Source organism: Nomascus leucogenys, chromosome 6, assembly GCF_006542625.1.
Source record: "Nomascus leucogenys isolate Asia chromosome 6, Asia_NLE_v1, whole genome shotgun sequence".
Lineage (NCBI taxonomy): Eukaryota > Metazoa > Chordata > Mammalia > Primates > Hylobatidae > Nomascus > Nomascus leucogenys.
In genome coordinates this window covers 16,883,311-16,901,331 of record NC_044386.1, presented here as the reverse complement: position 1 = coordinate 16,901,331, position 18,021 = coordinate 16,883,311, and the positions used below count along the sequence as shown (strand labels likewise).

At 35.9% G+C, this 18,021-nt stretch overlaps 1 long non-coding RNA gene across 1 annotated transcript in view; it reads right to left on the bottom strand.

Moving 5' to 3' along the window:
* Window positions 1-526: 526 nt before the first annotated feature.
* Window positions 527-18,021, bottom strand: part of LOC115835438 — a 140,428-nt gene continuing 122,933 nt past the window's right edge. The window contains exon 3 of the long non-coding RNA XR_004030410.1: window positions 527-612. This is a non-coding gene — a long non-coding RNA (uncharacterized LOC115835438). The remainder of the gene's footprint in view (window positions 613-18,021) is intronic.

Below are 18,021 nucleotides of genomic sequence, written 5' to 3'. Positions count from 1 at the left end.
CGATATTGTTTATGCTGTTTAAAGCCGTTCTTGAGATTTAGTTTATTTTAATGTAAGTATTGGTTCCTTGTATTTCTTTGTGAACTCCTCTGTGTTCATAGCTTTGCCTGGCTTTCTCTGGAACTGTTAATGATCTTGTTGACAAGAAAGAATTTTCCTTAAGAAAAATTAAAGAATTTTCCTTAATAAAAATTAAAGAAGCATTATAAACTGAATACAAAATTAAAGTTCTATGAAAATTCAACCAATTTCTGAAAACATATTTCTACTCTTTTAATATTTGAAATTTATATGGTGTGCTAAGACCTTATTACTATTATTGAATATGAAGCCGTTTAGAGAGTAGTGATTGATTATAACCAACAATGAGGTAAGATAAAAAAGAATGTGGAGACTCAGTAACGGGCAAGATAGATGCCTGGAGGTAGAGTGCTACAACAGTCACCAACCAGCCATTAGCTGGAATGATAGATTACCTTAGTGTAAGCATCAAAATAGGAGATAGGTGCCAATAAAAACATTTTACCTTGTTGTGATATTAGTTTGGCCCACACATGCTGAGGTGAAAAGCCAGCAAGTTCCCTTCTGGGATCTAAACATCTTTGGACTAGGCTGCAAAAATGGAAAAACACAAGGGTGCTGATTATTTCATTGTTTGAAATTGTTGCAATAGGAAAAATTTTAAGAAGTATTAGCTTAAAACCCAGAAAAACATTATCTCCTAAAAAATATACATGTAGCAACTCCCCGGTTTCCACAATTGAAGGGACATCTAAAATAGTTCACTTTTCATATACCTGTTAAATTTTGTTCATGTTATTCATCTATTATCAATTTTGTTAATTTTTACATTTCTATTAAACATAAATCAATTTGACATAGATTATCAAATTCATTGGAAATTCTATTATGGTATTTTAAATCTCTTCATCTCTAACTAGTCCTATGCTTTTTTTAATGTTGTTTACTTCTTCAAGTGTTTCACGTATGTATGAAACGAAAGGGACTTTTCTGTTGTTTGATGGTGTATGTGTGTGTGTTTCATGTAATTCTTCATTTCTGAAAATTCTGGACCATTTTATATTTGAATATGGACAATTTGTCTTTCTATTTTCTCTCTCTTCTGCACCTTCTTTTGGTCTTCTGTTAGAGCTTCTCATTCTGTTCTCTAGGTCCTGTGACTTCTATTTATGTATCTGGCTCTGTTCTGGAACAATTCCTCATATCTATCTATAATCCCTCATAGAAAGCAAAGAAAACTTTTTTTTTACTTTGTTGCATAATTGTATTCTTTTTTCATAAGTATTATTTACTTATCTTTTTAAGAATTTTTGTTATATTTATTTTATGATCCGCTTCCAAAAGTATTTCCCATCAACTCTATTTCAACTTGGATGTAAATTCTTTCATTGTTAGGTTTAAGAATATCTCTTAGTTTTAGATTTTCTTACCTATTTATTCTTTTTAAAAGTTTTATTTTATTTTATTTAAGTTCTGGGACACGTGCAGGATGTGCAGGTTTGTTACGTAGGTAAATGTCTTCTGTTTTTAATTCTTCTTTGTGAGTTAATTTTGTGCAGTTCTTAGATTTATCCAGTTCCTCCCTTGGGGAGTAGAAGCCTCTTGATGTAGTAACTCTGCAACTGTTGTGATCTTTCCTGCTTTCTACTGAAATAAACAATTCTAAACAAAGTCCAAGGTGAAAATCCTCCTTCTGGAGTCTCACATCACAAAATTGGAGTGAATGTAGGGTCAGTAAACCTTAAGTTTGTGCATGAACCAGTCTTATGATTCCAGTATGACATGGGTGAGTCAGAGATGGCAGCTCACTTCCAGCTGAGACCCTGAGCCAACCATTTTAAGTATCTAGATCTTTTCAAGCAGAGAGCTAAAGTAAAGCAAGATCTTAGGCTGCAGCTCCAGCCCCATGCTGGCATAGAAACAGGAAGCCTCACAGCAAGGGTGCATTCCCCTGCGTGTCATGTGCTCCCCATGGAAAGTGTATGATTTTTTTTTCTGTTTCACTGCCAATAAAAGCAAAATAATATTGCTTTAATCATTTATTTTCTATTAATCTCAAGTAGCTACTATTTATCTAAAGGATTTTACTGTAAATTGTACTTTGTCGTCCTTTAAAAGCCATTATTTTGTTATAACTTGGCACAGTGATTATTATGACATCTTGTAAATGACATCATATGATTGACAAATTCGACATAAAAACTACAGAAATATTTAATTTTATTTAGCTTATTCAGGCCTTTTCAAAAAACCTATGGCTAGTTCTGAGTTCCCAACTTAAAGGTTAATTGGGAGACAATTCATAGAATAACTTGATTTCATTTTGTTTGCATGTTGTCTTTCTTTTCCTCACTAATGCCAATAATTCTTATCATTTTGGTACTATTATTCTCTAGCTCTAGGATGATACAATGAACCCTTTGTTACTATGGGGGAGATATTTCATTTTATTTGCTATGCTTATGTTTGTCAAATGATTCCCCAAATAAATATACATCTTTCTAGTCTCTGTCCTTTCAAAATTTCAGGATAACACTTCAGAAAAAAAATTATTTTGTTATACTGGGTATAATAATAATATAAGAAGAGAGAAAACCTAGTAATATTTAACAGTGTTGGCGTCTAACTTAAAAAGATTTTCCATTTTGAAACATCTCTTACTAAACACTTAATCTATCACTTAGAAAAATTAAACTTCATGGTCAGTCTCATGTGCACGTGTGTGTTTCATGTCATTCTTCATTTCTGAAAATTCTGGACCATTTTCTATTTGAATATGGACAATTTGTCTTTCTATTTTCTCCCTTCTGCACCTACTTTTAGTCCTCAATTATTATCATGCAAAGTCACATGTATTATTATGCCAAGTTTTATGAGGTTCAAGAAAACCTTTGAATGTTTAAATTTGTTTTAAATTATTCTTGGAGAATTAGAAATTAACTTCCATAAACTAAAATCCTTAAAGGATTGTTTTAAAATCTCAAACATTTTAGTTTAAACTTGGCAAATTTAGCTTCCAAAGCATTGTGTTTTGATTCAATGATTTCATGACAGTTGGTTGGTGTGTGTGTTTGTGTGTGTGTGTGTGTGTGTGTGTATGAGTGCACGGCTGTGTTGGTGTGTGTGTGTGTGTATGTACTTGTATATGTACTTACTAGAAAATGCTTTCTAACTCTTTTTCCAAATATATAAAATTGAATATTCAATTCATATTCAAAATTTTATAGTAATGAAAGACTAAAATATGTTATTATAGATATTGCTTAAATATATTTTTATCGAATTATGTCATAATTATATAGATATGCTGGGGTGATGGGGAAAGAATTGCATTTAATTAGCACAGCAATAGGAAGAATTTATGTGTTAACTACAACCATAAAGTCTATTTAAAAATAAACTAACATATATGTGTTTAGAAAATATATTTTGGAATCAATTTTATTTTATCTAGCTAATATACATGACACCAAACACTGAAATGACATATGCTCCTCTGGAATGAACTCTGATTTTTTTGGTCTTACTCCTTATGCTAATCCATATGCTATAATATATATAAATCAATCTGTGGCCAAAACTCTGTTGTCAGGATTTAAATATCCTATTTATATGAGATTAAAAATAGCTAACAAAGAGTATCTTTAAAATGGATCCAACAATAAAACAATTACCCAAGATAAACAGCCTGAAATAGAGAAAAACTGGACAGATTTCTCACATTGCACATGTAAAATTACAATATGCATTTATAAAGCAAATTAGGTAAATGAGAGAGATGAAATGGTATTGTTTTGCATGAAAGTATTATATATAAAAACAGAACATAATGGACTATCATGCCACGAGGGCTTTTTGTTTTTGTTTTTTAGCATCACACAGTTCTATTCCATATTTATCATTTGGTTCTATTTTTAGTCCCCAACTCTTACTGTCAAAATCAGACCTTCTTAAATTAAACATTAAAATACATCATATCAACCACGTACCACACAATTCCCCATATGGCGCTGTCCTCACATTCCACACACTACTCTCTCGACTTTTGCACGCCTTCTGTTGGTATGGCCAAAAGTGAGTAAATTTAGCCTGTGTGAAAATAAAGAACGCTTATCACCAGACACACGCATCCCACCCAGCTAAGAGGTTTCCTTCCTTTTTCCATCTCAAAGACAAATTTACAGAAGAAATTCTCCATCCCCTTGAATTTGCAACCAGAAAATCTGATAGAAAGTTTACAACTAAAATTCTCCCACCCATCATAAGAGTAAACTGTGTTGAGGAAGAGGATTTTCATTCAATTAACCATTCAATTAACCATTTTCGATTGAACACCTAGTATACATCATGCCCTATGGTAGGCACAAAGAATACAATTCTGAACAAAATAGACACAGTCCCTGCTCTCAAAAAACTTTTACTATATGTGTGATAGATGTTAATTAAGTCACAGTGATAGTATTATAATTAGATGACACAGTAGTTGGCTGGCTGCCATAACAAAGTTCCACAAATTTAGTGGCTTAAACAAAGAAATTAATTGCCTCAACGTTCTGGAGGCAAAGATTCTGAGATTAAAGTATCAACACAGTTGGTTCCTTTTGTTGCCTATGAGGAAAAATCTGTTCCATGCCTCTATCCTAGCTTCTTGCGGTTTTCTGGAAATGTTTGGCATTCTTTGGCTTGTAGACTCGTCAACCTCACCTCTGCTTTGATGTCCACATGGCAGAGTGTGTGTGTGTGTCCAAATTTCCACTTTTTATAAGGACATTGGCCATTTTGGTTCATGGGTCCACCCTAATGTGGTATGACCTCATCTTAACTAATTAAATCTGAAATGACCCCATTTTCACAAAAGGTCATATTCTGAGGTAGTAGGGATTAGAACTTCAACATATGACTTTGGCATAGGGGGAAGAGGACACAAGTTAACCTATAGCAGATAAGGAAAGACCACGATTTTACTAGAGTCTAAGGACTTTCTGCAACCTGGAGCAGGATGTGAGGGCTGAATGTTGGTGAGGGATAGTTTACCTAACAGTATGACTTGATGAAGAAAATAGAAAAAGAGAAATTGAACATAGATGCAGAAAGAGGGAAAAAGGCCACCCTAGACTCTCTCAAGTTTCCAGGTGATTTTGTTCCATTGTGTTCAAAACTAGGGGAAGCTAACACATCGAAACATTGAATGAGCCTATCACTTTCTCTTCTACTGCACCTGAGATAAATGCCTATGAATGATTGTAGCATAGACAACTCCTACGAACAGAAAACCTTCTTTCAATCATGAGTCCCATCCAGAAACTAGAGAGTCTAGACTCACTAGAGAGATAAAAAAACAGAAGCATGTAAGAAAAAAATTGAATAATGAGACCAAAATATGTAGAACTTCAGTATGTACAGTTAAATTCATACCACATGCAATAGTGTCACAGAAAAGGATTAGGAAAGATAAATCCAGAGAACAATGTGAATTTTACAAGATAAAAATTGGCTAAATAGTTGCAAGACAAATATTGTATGATAAGTAGACACAGGAAGGCGAATATAGAGTAATTTTGTAAAGATATGATAAAATAAAATGTGGGACAAGGACAGTAGCAAGAACAGAGAAGAGACCAATTTTAGAAATACCAGTGTATAGTAACACTTTCTGATAAGGTCTAAAGTGTATTTACCTCAGATTTTGGTACCTATTGACCTTAAAAGGCAGCCCCTGGAAACTAATATGGAAAGTCTTATAAGAAAGAAATGCTGGCAAATATTTAATAGTTGACTTTCTGAAAAAAAAAGTATATATGAACAATATACATATATATGTAGATATACAAACCTAAGTCCATTATAAATTTAACTCATATAAAGGATATGCGGCATATAATTTGCAAATAAGATATACATTACTCTTTATTGTAAATTTCTTATGGTGAATTTATTCACACAAAATGGTCTCATTTATTTTTTGCCAAATTCTTATATAGTCAACCTAGTTTTGCAATTAACAAATGAGCATAATTCCAACTGAGTGTTGGTTCATATGAATGTTAACTTATTAATGAGTAAGATGACACTGAAACAATAGAGATATGTGTTGGAACTTCACTCATTCATCAAGGACTGGAATGATTTATTTGCCAATTGGATACTCGTATTTAGGTACCAGAATATTTTCATCATGTGTGCTATTCACAATGTAACAGCTACAGACACAAGATACTTTTAAGTTTAATCAGAATTATTATATTTTATCCATTACTTTATACAGTCTATACAGTTAAAAATATATGAAGCTCTGACAATATCTGCAATGTATAAACTTCCACCACGGCTGATTTCAAGCTACCAACCTGACATCATTGAACGCAAATTTGAGAAGAGATGCACAGAAGTACCACATCATATGACACTTTTACCATTTAGATATGATAGATATAACCTCAAGAACTTAGACGATAATAAAACTATTTAAAAGTGATGAGGCTGGGCGCGGTGGCTCACGCTTGTAATCCCAGCACTTTGGGAGGCCGAGGTGGGCGGATCACGAGGTCAGGAGATTGAGACCACGGTGAAACCCCGTCTCTACTAAAAATACAAAAAAAATTAGCCGGGCGTGATGGCGGGCGCCTGTAGTCCCAGCTACTCGGAGAGGCTGAGGCAGGAGAATGGCCTGAACCCGGAAGGCGGAGCTTGCAGTGAGCCGAGATTGCGCCACTGCACTCCAGCCTGGGTGACAGAGCGAGACTCCGTCTAAAAAAAAAAAAAAAAAAAAAAAAAAAAAAAAAAAAAAGTGATGAGCACTGAATATTTACCACTGTTGTTTTAAAATGAATTGTCAGATTTTATAACTTACTTTTTTAGAATGATGGTGTTTAACAATTGGCTCCAAAATTACTGCAGATTTAACAATCAGCCCTCAAGCTTGTGAGAGCCAGCTCCAGTACTCCACCGAAACGAACTCACCCTGACAGTGGAGAGTTTTTAGTCATCTAAATTTGGTTCAAGAGTAAGAGAGAAGTTTCTGGCAAAGACAATGTCTGCCACTCCAGTTAACATCGGGACACACCACTGGGTATTTTAGGATGAGGGGACTACAATAATAGAGTAAAAACTGAAAGAGTCATCATGTTAAAATAAGAAAGGCATTTGGTTATTAAAAGTTGAAGTCCAAAAACGAACCAGGAGTGAGAAATGTAGAGAGGTTTCAGTGTTTCCCTAAGGCAAATACCTAGACTGAGTGAGGATCAGAAGAGTTAATAAAACTTTCATTAAAACCCCCAAGAAAGCAGTGAGAAAGTCATCACTCAAAAACTAAGAGTTTATTGAATTTTGAGAACCGGTTCCAGGTGGCACCTGAAGCTGACATCCGAAAAGCTACCCTTGTTAATGTCGCCAGTGACCTTGAAATTGCCACCTAGAGTTAACAAATTTAGTCTTCAACTGACTTGACATCAATATTTGACATCGATGTCTATTTCCTTCTTCTTGTCTCATCTCATGCCCTGTCCTCGATGGTATCACTTATTTTTTCTTATTTAATTCTAGCGACCTGGCATTTCTCCCATGTACCATTATTGACACATTTCAATGCCAGAGTTCACCAGGGATCCATAATCATCTTTTTCCCCTTCTCATGTCACACAGTCCAGTGGTTATCAACCAGAGAAACCTTACCCTGAGAAGACACTTGTCAATGTCTAAAGGCATTTTTTGTTGTCACAGCTTCGAAAGAACTACTGACTTCTAGTGGGCAGAAACCAGGGGTGCTGCTAACCATCCCACAGTGCACAGGAGAAGCCCCCACAACAAAGACTTCTCCACCCCAATGTCAATCATGACATAGTCTCCTCTTCCGCTTGTACTCTAATAACTCTCAAATCTGTATCTCTGGGCCAGAATTAGGCTTGAAGTCTGCGCCTCTCTTGGTCCATTGTACTTTTCAGTTTTGAGTCCCACAGGCAGCTTTCATGAAACATGTCTAAGAAAAAAATTCATCATTTCTTTCCCAAATCTACTCCTCTCCCTACTAATTTTGCCATTGACACTAAAAATGGAACTGAGATTTAACCTAGTCTACTCCACTTGTTTTACCCTTCGGGTCTCATCAGTCTCTAAGTCCTGAAGCTTCTGACTCCAATGCCTCTCTCAAAGGTGCTTCCTTTGCCTCAGTACTGATATTTATCATATCATATTAAAAGCCTCTTAACCGATTATCCTGTTTCCAGATTTAGCTTCATTTAAGCCAGGCTCCTACAACGCATTCATAGAGATCTTTCTAAAGTGAAAATCTGAATATGGTCTTCCCTTTATAAAAACTGTAATCGTTTCTAACTTTTCAAGGTTTATCCCTTTAGGAGGGATGCAAACATTTCATGATGATAGCAGCCAACTCCATGCTGCTGATCCTCAATGCCATGATAAATTCCAGCTTTTCTGAAAAATATCATATTCTGAGAACAGCATTTCCTCTGTGCTGCCATACATTTGCTCATGATTTCATCTTACCCATTATTCCGCAAATTCCCATTTGCCTAGCTAGTATTCATTCATCCATCACAACTCAATTGAAATACCACCTGCTTTCTAATAGAATGCAATTTTTTAAATGACAATATCCATTTTAATAAGAACATGAGAAAAAAAGGCATTCTCATATAATATTGGTAGGTTTATAAACTCCAACAACCATTTGAAAAAGAATTTTTCCTTTTCTGGCAATTTTAAACATTTATTTTATGTTAAAATGTTAATATTTTTATTGTTTGGCAATTTTAAATAAGAATATATTTGCAAAGATGCTTTTTGCAGCACTGTTTTCTAAGACATAAAAATGGAGATAACAGAATGACTTTAAAATATGTAAATTAGCTTCATGGAATAACTTACAGGCATTTTTAAAATAAGGTAGATTCATATGTATTGATCTGAAAGTGAACCCTATATTGCTGGGGGTGAAGATAGAACAGTATGTTATTATGATATGTCAGTGAAAGAAAAAAATATTATTATTTGCTTATTTTAAATAAGCTTTTTATGTTGGAATAATTTTAAATTTATAGAAAATTTATAAAGACAGTTTAGAGGATTTGTAAATACTTCCTCACCTATTTTCTCCCATTGTTAATATCTTACATTTCCACAATAGATTTCACAAAACTAAAAGAAAGCAACATGGGTAGATTACTATTAACCAAACTCCAAACTTCATACAGTTTCCATTTGTTTTTCCACTAATATCCTTTTTCTGCTTCAAGATCTAATCTAGGGTACCACATTGTATATAGTTTTTTCATTGTTGGCTTTATACTCTTCTGTATTATTCGTATTTTTTTCAGTGTGCATATATAGTTCTAGCAGTGTTAATCAAAGGCTCAAGTGTTACTTCCTGGAATTCTCCCCTATCTGAGTTGAATGCTCCTCCTCAGTTCCCAGGGAATCTTGAGCATCCTTCCAAGATTACATGTATTACATCCTGTTATAATCATTCATTTTTTTTCTGCCTTTAAAACTGGTTTTAATTAGGCAACCCTGAAATAAGACAGCTCTCAGAATTTAAAACTGGTTTTAATTAGGCAACCCTGAAATAAGACAGCTCTCAGAATTATTAGCATATTTTGTTTCTTCATGTCATTATACTCCTGGAGCCAATATGCAAGTACATTAATAAAAAAAAAATAAACTAAATAATAAATATACATTGTAATAACAGACCCAAGGGATAAAACTACATAAAATACTTTTACCTACATCTTCATACGTGGTAATGAAATTGGTGAGCACTGAGAGGAAAGGTACAAATCTCACCAGCAGAAACTTAGAACCAGCTAACAAAATTTTCATTTTAAATTAAGTGGGTCATTAAATGATTTCATAGTGACATCTTAATGTCAGATAGGGCATCAATAAAATCTGATTGTAGGGTCTGATAGCTAGAGATAACATATGTACAGCATGCGAATAATGCTTATTACTTTTCAGTGGGTGACAAACATTAACACTAATCATTGAGAGGTTTTGTAGATAATTCTAAATTGTTCTTTCAAAGAACGCTTTGGGGACCATTTTATTGATTAAGATTTAAAAAAATCCTTCCCGAACAGTACACATCTGACCACTGAAGGAATTTCCAATTCCCCAAGGAATATAATGGCCTCTGCTTTTAGAACTTTGATACATTTATAAAAATACATTTCAACCAGGTCTTCTGTTTTAGCACAAAATATTCCTAATCTATTGTAAACATTGCTTGGAGTAATCAGATTAGTGGTAAAACGGAGATAAGAGAGATGAAAAGTTGGTGGACTTTGATGAGAGCAAACACTTTAAGCCATAACAACAAAAGTATTAAAAATTACAAAGTAGCTACTGTTTCATTCCATTTAAAATGAAAGAAAATCTCTTATAGCAAGTGAGTACAGCCACCTCTGCTTACACAATTTGAAAGCAGTAGATTATGAAACAATACAAGGAAATTCTTTTTAAGGTTTGATGTAGTTTATGAGTCATCATGTAATTGAAGAAAATTGGTAAATATTCCTCAAAGTCAAGATCTCAGAAGAAGGAAGTTAGTCATAAGATCAAAAGAATTGAGCATGAACACCACCTTTAGGTAAATATTTAGAAACTTCCATAATACACACTCTCGTCAACATAGTACCACTGTCATATAAATAGTGTAACTGCTTCCAAGTCTATGCAGACCCTCTAACCAACCCAAACAAGGAAAAATCATCCAGTTTATAAAGATATCCTCGGGTAGAGTTTATGAGCAAGGTGGAATTTTTATTGGTTGCATAAAATAATTGTTTAAAGAAAAGCAATAGCATAAAATAAGGAAACCCAGCAATTTATCCAAAGCCAAATAAACACCTTGGTATGGATGACCCAAGGCATATTTCCAGATTACAATGCCAAATCAGGTCCACCTTTTGTTCACCTTAGTATATAACACTAATGAGAGAATTCTTTTTAAACAAACTGATGAAAATTATTTATCAGTAAACCTAGTCCCCAGCCTATATTATCTGTAAAGCTCTTGGCAACATATGAGTCAATATGTAAGTACATATATGGCATGTGTGTATACATATATAATATGGAGATAGAGACTGAGAGATTAGGTTTGATAAAATAAACCAAAATATTAATGACTAGAGCAGTGAGACCTTGGTTGATTTTTCTTTTCTTGATATTGCTTATATGTAAATCCAAAATTTTCTACTCTAATTATTACTTCTGTAATAAGGAAATGACATTAAAATTGTTTTTACAAACACAGCTTCCACTATTATATACACACATAAAAAATGAGTATGGGGACATTATGGATATGTCAAAAATATATATAAGAGGGAACATATCTAGTAACTAGTCTTCATTTTAACATTTATAGATGATAATACACAATCGCTTCGAGTTCTATGTGAGTTTAAATATACCAGCTTCCACTTTTACATTTTCTAATGCCTCAAGGAGATGACGATAAAGTCCATTCATAGGATAAAATAAAAAGGAAACAGCTCACAGTCTACTCTTGAAGGCACTATGCTAGGCATTTATTTATAATAATATCACATAAGATAGGCTTTATCATTCCAATTTTGCAGATGAGAAAAAATGCCTTGAGGAATTAATATTTTATACTTCCAGAGTCAGAAATTAAGAATCCAAATTTAATTCTAAGTCTTCTCAGGGTATCAAAGAGTCTCTACACAGCACATACTAATATAGCCTGAGTAGCAACTGATGTGACCCATTATAAGAAGGGTACTTTGGTTTATTGCGGCACTATTCACAAGAGCAAAGACTTGGAACCAACCCAAATGTCCAACAACGATAGACTGGATTAAGAAAACGTGGCACATATACACCATGGAATACTATGCAGCCATAAAACTGATGAGTTCATGTCCTTTGTGGGGACATGGATGAAACTGGAAAACATCATTCTCAGTAAGCTATCGCAAGGACAAAAAACCAAACACCGCACGTTCTCACTCATAGGTGGGAATTGAACAATGAGAACTCATGGACACAGGAAGGGGAACATCACACTCCGGGGACTGTTGTGGGTTGCGGGGAGAGGGGAGGGAGAGCATTAGGAGATACACCTAATGCTAAATGACGAGTTAATGGGTGCAGCAAACCAACACGGCACATGGATACATATGTAACAAACCTGCACACTGTGCACATGTACCCTAAAACCTAAGTATAATAACAAAATTTAAAAAAAGGGTACTTTGGTTCTTACCCATTTCATTCCACGATTTATGGACAGTCCAAAAAGCTTCATGATTTCTGCAAATTCTCGGCCACTCTCCTCATTATAACAAGGAGTTGATTCACCTTCTCATGTCATTATTGGCTTCAAATGCCTCTTTGATCTAATCGCTGAATGACTTTAGTTTATGGATTGTGCACATGCTGTCCTTGTTTTATAGCGCATCCAATCACAAATAGAAGAACATCTTTTTTATCTCTCTCAGTTGCTTTCACTAAAGTATTTGTATATGGTAGAGAGATTAATTAAATTCTTGGAAAGTCAGACTAGACTCCAGTACTGCAAATGACTTTGTTCTAAGTAATAGGTGTCCCACTTCCTAAAGGTCTGCAGCAGGCTGAATAAAAGCCCAACAAAATTCTGTCCTAAGTCCAGAAATCTGTGAATATGGTAATGCCTTACCTGGGAAAAGGGACTTTACAAATGTGATTAGCTTAAGGATCTTGAGACAGGGCGGTCATTCTGAATTATCTGGGTTGGTCCAACGTCATCACAAAAGTCCTTAAAAGAGGGAGGCAGGAGCATCAGCCTCAGAAGGGAGGACATATGGCAGCAGAAGCAGAGGTTGCTTTGAAGATGGAGGAATGGGTAGCCAATGAATTCGAGCAGTTTCTAAAAGCTGGATAAAGCAAGGAATAGATTCTCCCTTCAAGCATTCGGAAGGAATGCAATTCTACTGACACCTCGACTTTAACCAACTGAGACTGATTTGAAACCTCTGATCTCTGAATCCTAAGAGAATAAATCTGGTTTGCTTTTAACCACTTAGTTTGTGGTAATTTGTACAGTAGCAACAGGAATCCAATATAAGATTATTTTAGCTTCCTCTCCCAGTAGCAGGAGCTGCAACCTTCTGGTAGGCAGACACACAACACACTAGTCTTCAGTCATTTTTTCTTGATTCTGTAGTTGTTCTCTTTCTTGCCCTTTTCTGATCAGTGGCAGGGCCAGAGGTTAAGGCAAAAGTCCTCCTCCTTTTAAATCAGAAAAATTCATTTTTCTCCTGGACTTATTTCCAAATCCCAAACTTGGTAGCTTTTTGTAAACCAAAGATTCACAAGCATCTTCTAAATTACAAAAAACTAATTAGTTAAAGAAAGGCAATGATTTATTCTAATTTCGACTTCAGAGAGGGATTCGTTAACATTTGGTTAATATTACTTTTCTACATTCATCTGAAAAACGAGAGTAACATTTCACTTGAAACCAAAGAAAAAGTAATAAAAGGATTATTGTGTATGAATTAGAAGCTTTTAATCCTAAGATTTCAAATTTTATATTTTATAGTTATTCACATTGTACAAAGTGTTAATGAGGAAGAGGAGGGTGAGAACGAGGGCTAACTGCTCATAACCCGCTAAGGACTTGGCATACATTCTCAGGCTTCATTCTCTCAACAAGGTGTTTGATGCAGGCACTTTTCTGCACTCCACTTTATAAATGAGGAAAGGGAAACTCACAGAGACTGGGAACCTTGCTCAAGGTTACATAGTGGTGGAGAAGCACTTAATTGAAATTAATTTGGGTCATGTCCTCCCCTCTAACTAATAAAAAACTGAGGCTCAGTTTAATTTCACTACATGCAAGATCATGGAATAAATCAAATCAATACAACAGAAAGTTTGTAGAGCAAAAGGCTTGTTTTACATATAAGGGTTTTGTTCATATCTGGTACAGACAGAAACAAGGCAAATGTTCAAATGCCTTTTATTTTCGTAGGCTTTTTTAATAGTCTTGAGAGACACAGAAATCTAGCCTTTATCTGAATTGTGATAAAGACTAAATTGGTTAGGTGCTTCATGGCAGATTTTGAAGTGTGTCAGTTTAGCTAAGCTGGAGCTCTTTTCTCCAAGATTTCTTCCTTTGCACTTTTGCACTATTCCAGGTTAGTGTGAACCAAACACACATTTGCACGAGACTTAGAAGCTGGAATTGAAGCAGTAACCATGTTCTTCTTAGCCTCAGAGGCCAGTGCAGGGTGTGAGGGCCTGCTATGGCTCAGTGACATTCTCACTCACCTATGGCACACCTGGTTCATGCCAGGCCACCTCTGGGCTATAGCTTCTTCAGCTCTTGCCAGGAAAACTGAGTCAGCTTCCCCAACACTTAGGCCAGGTGTGTGCTAGGCACTGCAAGGAGAACAGCAGCTTCTCCTGCAAGAAGCTCCATCACTGAAGTTGCAAGCTTGGAAGCAATGAGAGATACATGTGGTGCCTCTCCATTCTCACAGGTTCCGGATCAGCCTTTCTGATTCCAGTTTGTCCATGAGTCCCCCCATTGCATCCATTTTTCCTTCCAAATTACTTGCCCTGTGGTCTTTCACTACTAAAGTCAGATAGAAAAACAATAGTCTCACATAGACTACCTATGTAGCCCCCACATTTGCATAAGGTCAAATCTCTGTAATAAATCCCTTATTGTACACCTATACTGTTAAGTCCTCTTTTTCTGATCAAACCCTGAACGACCCACAGAAATTCTTGGATTTGCAAACAAAAAAGAGAAAGATTAAAACACACACACACACACACACACACACACCCTTGATATTCCTAATTGGAGTCAAAACTTGACCAAATCTTGATCATTGTAACTGCAGGACAGCCAGTGATAACGTATTGGTCTCAATGATTCTAAAACAACCAAAAATAGTTTTAAACAATCCAAGTATTAAAGCATATTCAAATATCATCAAAAAGGAAGAATGTCGACAGTGGTATCCAGGATCATTTTATTTTTTTAAGGGTTGTATAACTTTTATGTTGGGTTTTGTTTTCCTTTTAACTAATTCAAGATGACAAGATTATAATTTCTAAATTACTCCTCAATTGTAACTATTTTAATTTTGTAGAGTACCACTAATTTTTCTTTAAATGCAGCTTAAGAAGGAAATATATTGAAATATTTCTTGTCCTGATGGGTATTTGAGAAACTGGGCAAGCTACGTGCCCATTTGTTGATGGTTCAACTTTTTCATAATGACAGACCAGAGAAGATCCCTCTGGCTAGTGTGACCTGTTTACAGTGGAGCTTGAGTATGTTGATGTACTTTACTAAGTTTTTTTGAATTTTCACATTGTTAGATACACAAGTTTCTAAACTTTAGACACCTATCTAATCCACTAGCTATAACACAGATTGCCTTTAGGCACTTTAATTCACCTGAGGGATTCCAGTTATTTGGAGACTTTCTGTGATATGTATAAAAGAGAGTGCTGTGACTTCTTAGTCAAACGAGGAAATATAAAAAGTATAGCTTAACTAGCTGCTTTATCTGATATGTCAAACTGACAAGTTGTCTTTAAAACTCTAACTTGTTGCTACCATGCAGATCAATAAAGGGTGGAATAAAGTTCAGTAAAGAGTAAAAAAGTAATTCCTCAGTAAAGAGGAATTATTGAGGGATAATTAAGCCAAATTTGAAAGAAGAAACAAATTTTAAAAATTACCTCTTTATTTTACAAAAAACTGTATCAAATGCACTGTTGGTTGTTATGTAAAAATAAATTATTGATATAACTTATATTTGCCTCTCCATTTAAAGAGGACTGAGGAGAATAAATTATGAATGAGGTATTTACTGAGCAAAAGCCTATTTTTCTTTCTATTAGGAATCACACATTTTTGCCTTTCTATCTGATGGCTGGAGCTGCACACTTGAGAGTTGACTCCACCTTAGCAAACGCTTCTGTACCTTATCCAAACACTCTCTTTTCTTATTTGCCTGGATGCCTTTAAAACAAATTTTCTTTGCCATTTTAAAAACAAGAAACAACAACAAAACAAACATGTAAATAGAGTATTTAATCACAGAGAAGGGGATTAAGGCAACTTTGTCATAGGCCCCTTAAACTTTCTTTTTCCTTGGCAAAATGTCAACTTATATGGTTCTGTTTAACCCATCAAAAGTTTTTCAAGAATTTTGAAGGGCCTGAGATTTGACCCTATGTACAATGTAGCAAGTTTGCATGCCACAGTTTCATGGAGGCTGATCAAAGACACAAGACTCCTGGGATAGAAACAAAGGCCTTTATGATTCATAGCACAACAGGAAGCATGAGTCTCATGGTTGTGTTGGTTCTTCTCGCTCTCTAAGTCCCACAGGGGTGACAGAGAGGCACCCAATAGAATGCTGTGCATGAGCTGGGTTTGCATCCCAGCCAAGTGACCCCTAAGCTTAGGAGGAGATACTACCTCTACCTTCCAATGTTGTTTGCTATAGAAACATCCTTGAAAAAAAAATAGCCCAAAACAAAGATTGCTGGTGTCTCTGCTCACATGATGTGCAGAATTGTGAGAAACCCATGGAGAATTATCTCTCAACAAGTGTAATGCCAGACTTAGTTCCAAATCTTCATTATTATGAAGAGCTGATATTTGCCTACTCTTAACCTCAAAAAACTTGATCTAGCAAAGGGAAGGAGTATTCTCTATAGCAGGTGAAATTATTTCAAAGCAATTTATTGGGCTTCCAATTACATGCGGCATTCTTTGTATTAGGACTGTATCAAGCAAATTACCTGTTAAAAAAACAGTTCATTCCTTAACTACTTCACCTTACATATATACTAAGAGTAATGCTCTCAGGAACGTGTCTTAATCTGTTTGGGCCATTAAAAAATGCATAATTTATCTTTCACAGCTCTGGAGGCTGGGAAATCCAAGATCAAAGCACCAGATCCAGTGTCTACTGAGGGCCTACTCTCTGGTTCTGTGTCTTCACGTGGTGGAAGGAATAAATGAGTTTTCTTTGGCCTATTTTTATAAGGGCACTGATCACATTTATGATGATGTACTCACTTCCCAAAAGGCCTTCATCACCTAATACCATCACTTTGGGTGTTAGGATTTCAACATATGAATTTAGGGGTTAGAAACATTCGTATCATAGCAGAATGTATTTATTCACATGCTATGAGAATAAAATTCTGCCTCAAAAAATAGGGTGTCAATTAGAGGAAAAATGGTGGATAAGAGTCAGGACTAACTTGCAGCTCCCACTCAGAGGGACAAAGCTGTGAAGACCCATATCATGAACTTTTGCTCCAAGAACTACCACAGAAATATACCAGGTAAGCCCAGAGAATCCACAGACCCTCTGAAAGAGGTGGATTGCTGCTGCAGGTTCCATGGGACAGCCAAGCTTGCTTTCTCAGCTGGGAGGCCTGTAGCCTGGGGAGAGTTCTCAGCCCTGCTTACCAGCTGCCTGGAAATAAACTTGATGCTGTTTGAGGGGCACGGTGGGAGTGAGACTGGCCTTTTGGGCTGCGGGCTGCATGGGAACTGAATGAGGCCTGTGGCTGCTGGCTTTCCCTCACTTCCCTGGTTACCTATGTGACGCAGCAGAGACGGCCATAATCCCCTTGGGAACGTAAGTCCATTGGCTTGGAAACCACACCCTCATATGCCACAGCAGCCACAGCAAGCCCTGCCCAAGGAGAGTCTGAGCTCAGAAATACCTAACCCTGCCCCCATCTGATGGTCTTTCCCTACCCAGCCTGGTCACTGAAGACAAAGGACATAATATCTTGGGAGCTCCATGACCCTGCCCACCACCTGATACTCCCTATACTACCAAAGCTAATGTGCTTGTAAAAGTGCTGCTTCCTGGCTGGAGGCCAACAAACACAAAACCAGTGCACTTAAGAAAAATACCACCAAGGATCTTCTCGGAGTCCACTTCACTCCCCTGCTACCTCCACAGGAACAGGTACTGGTAT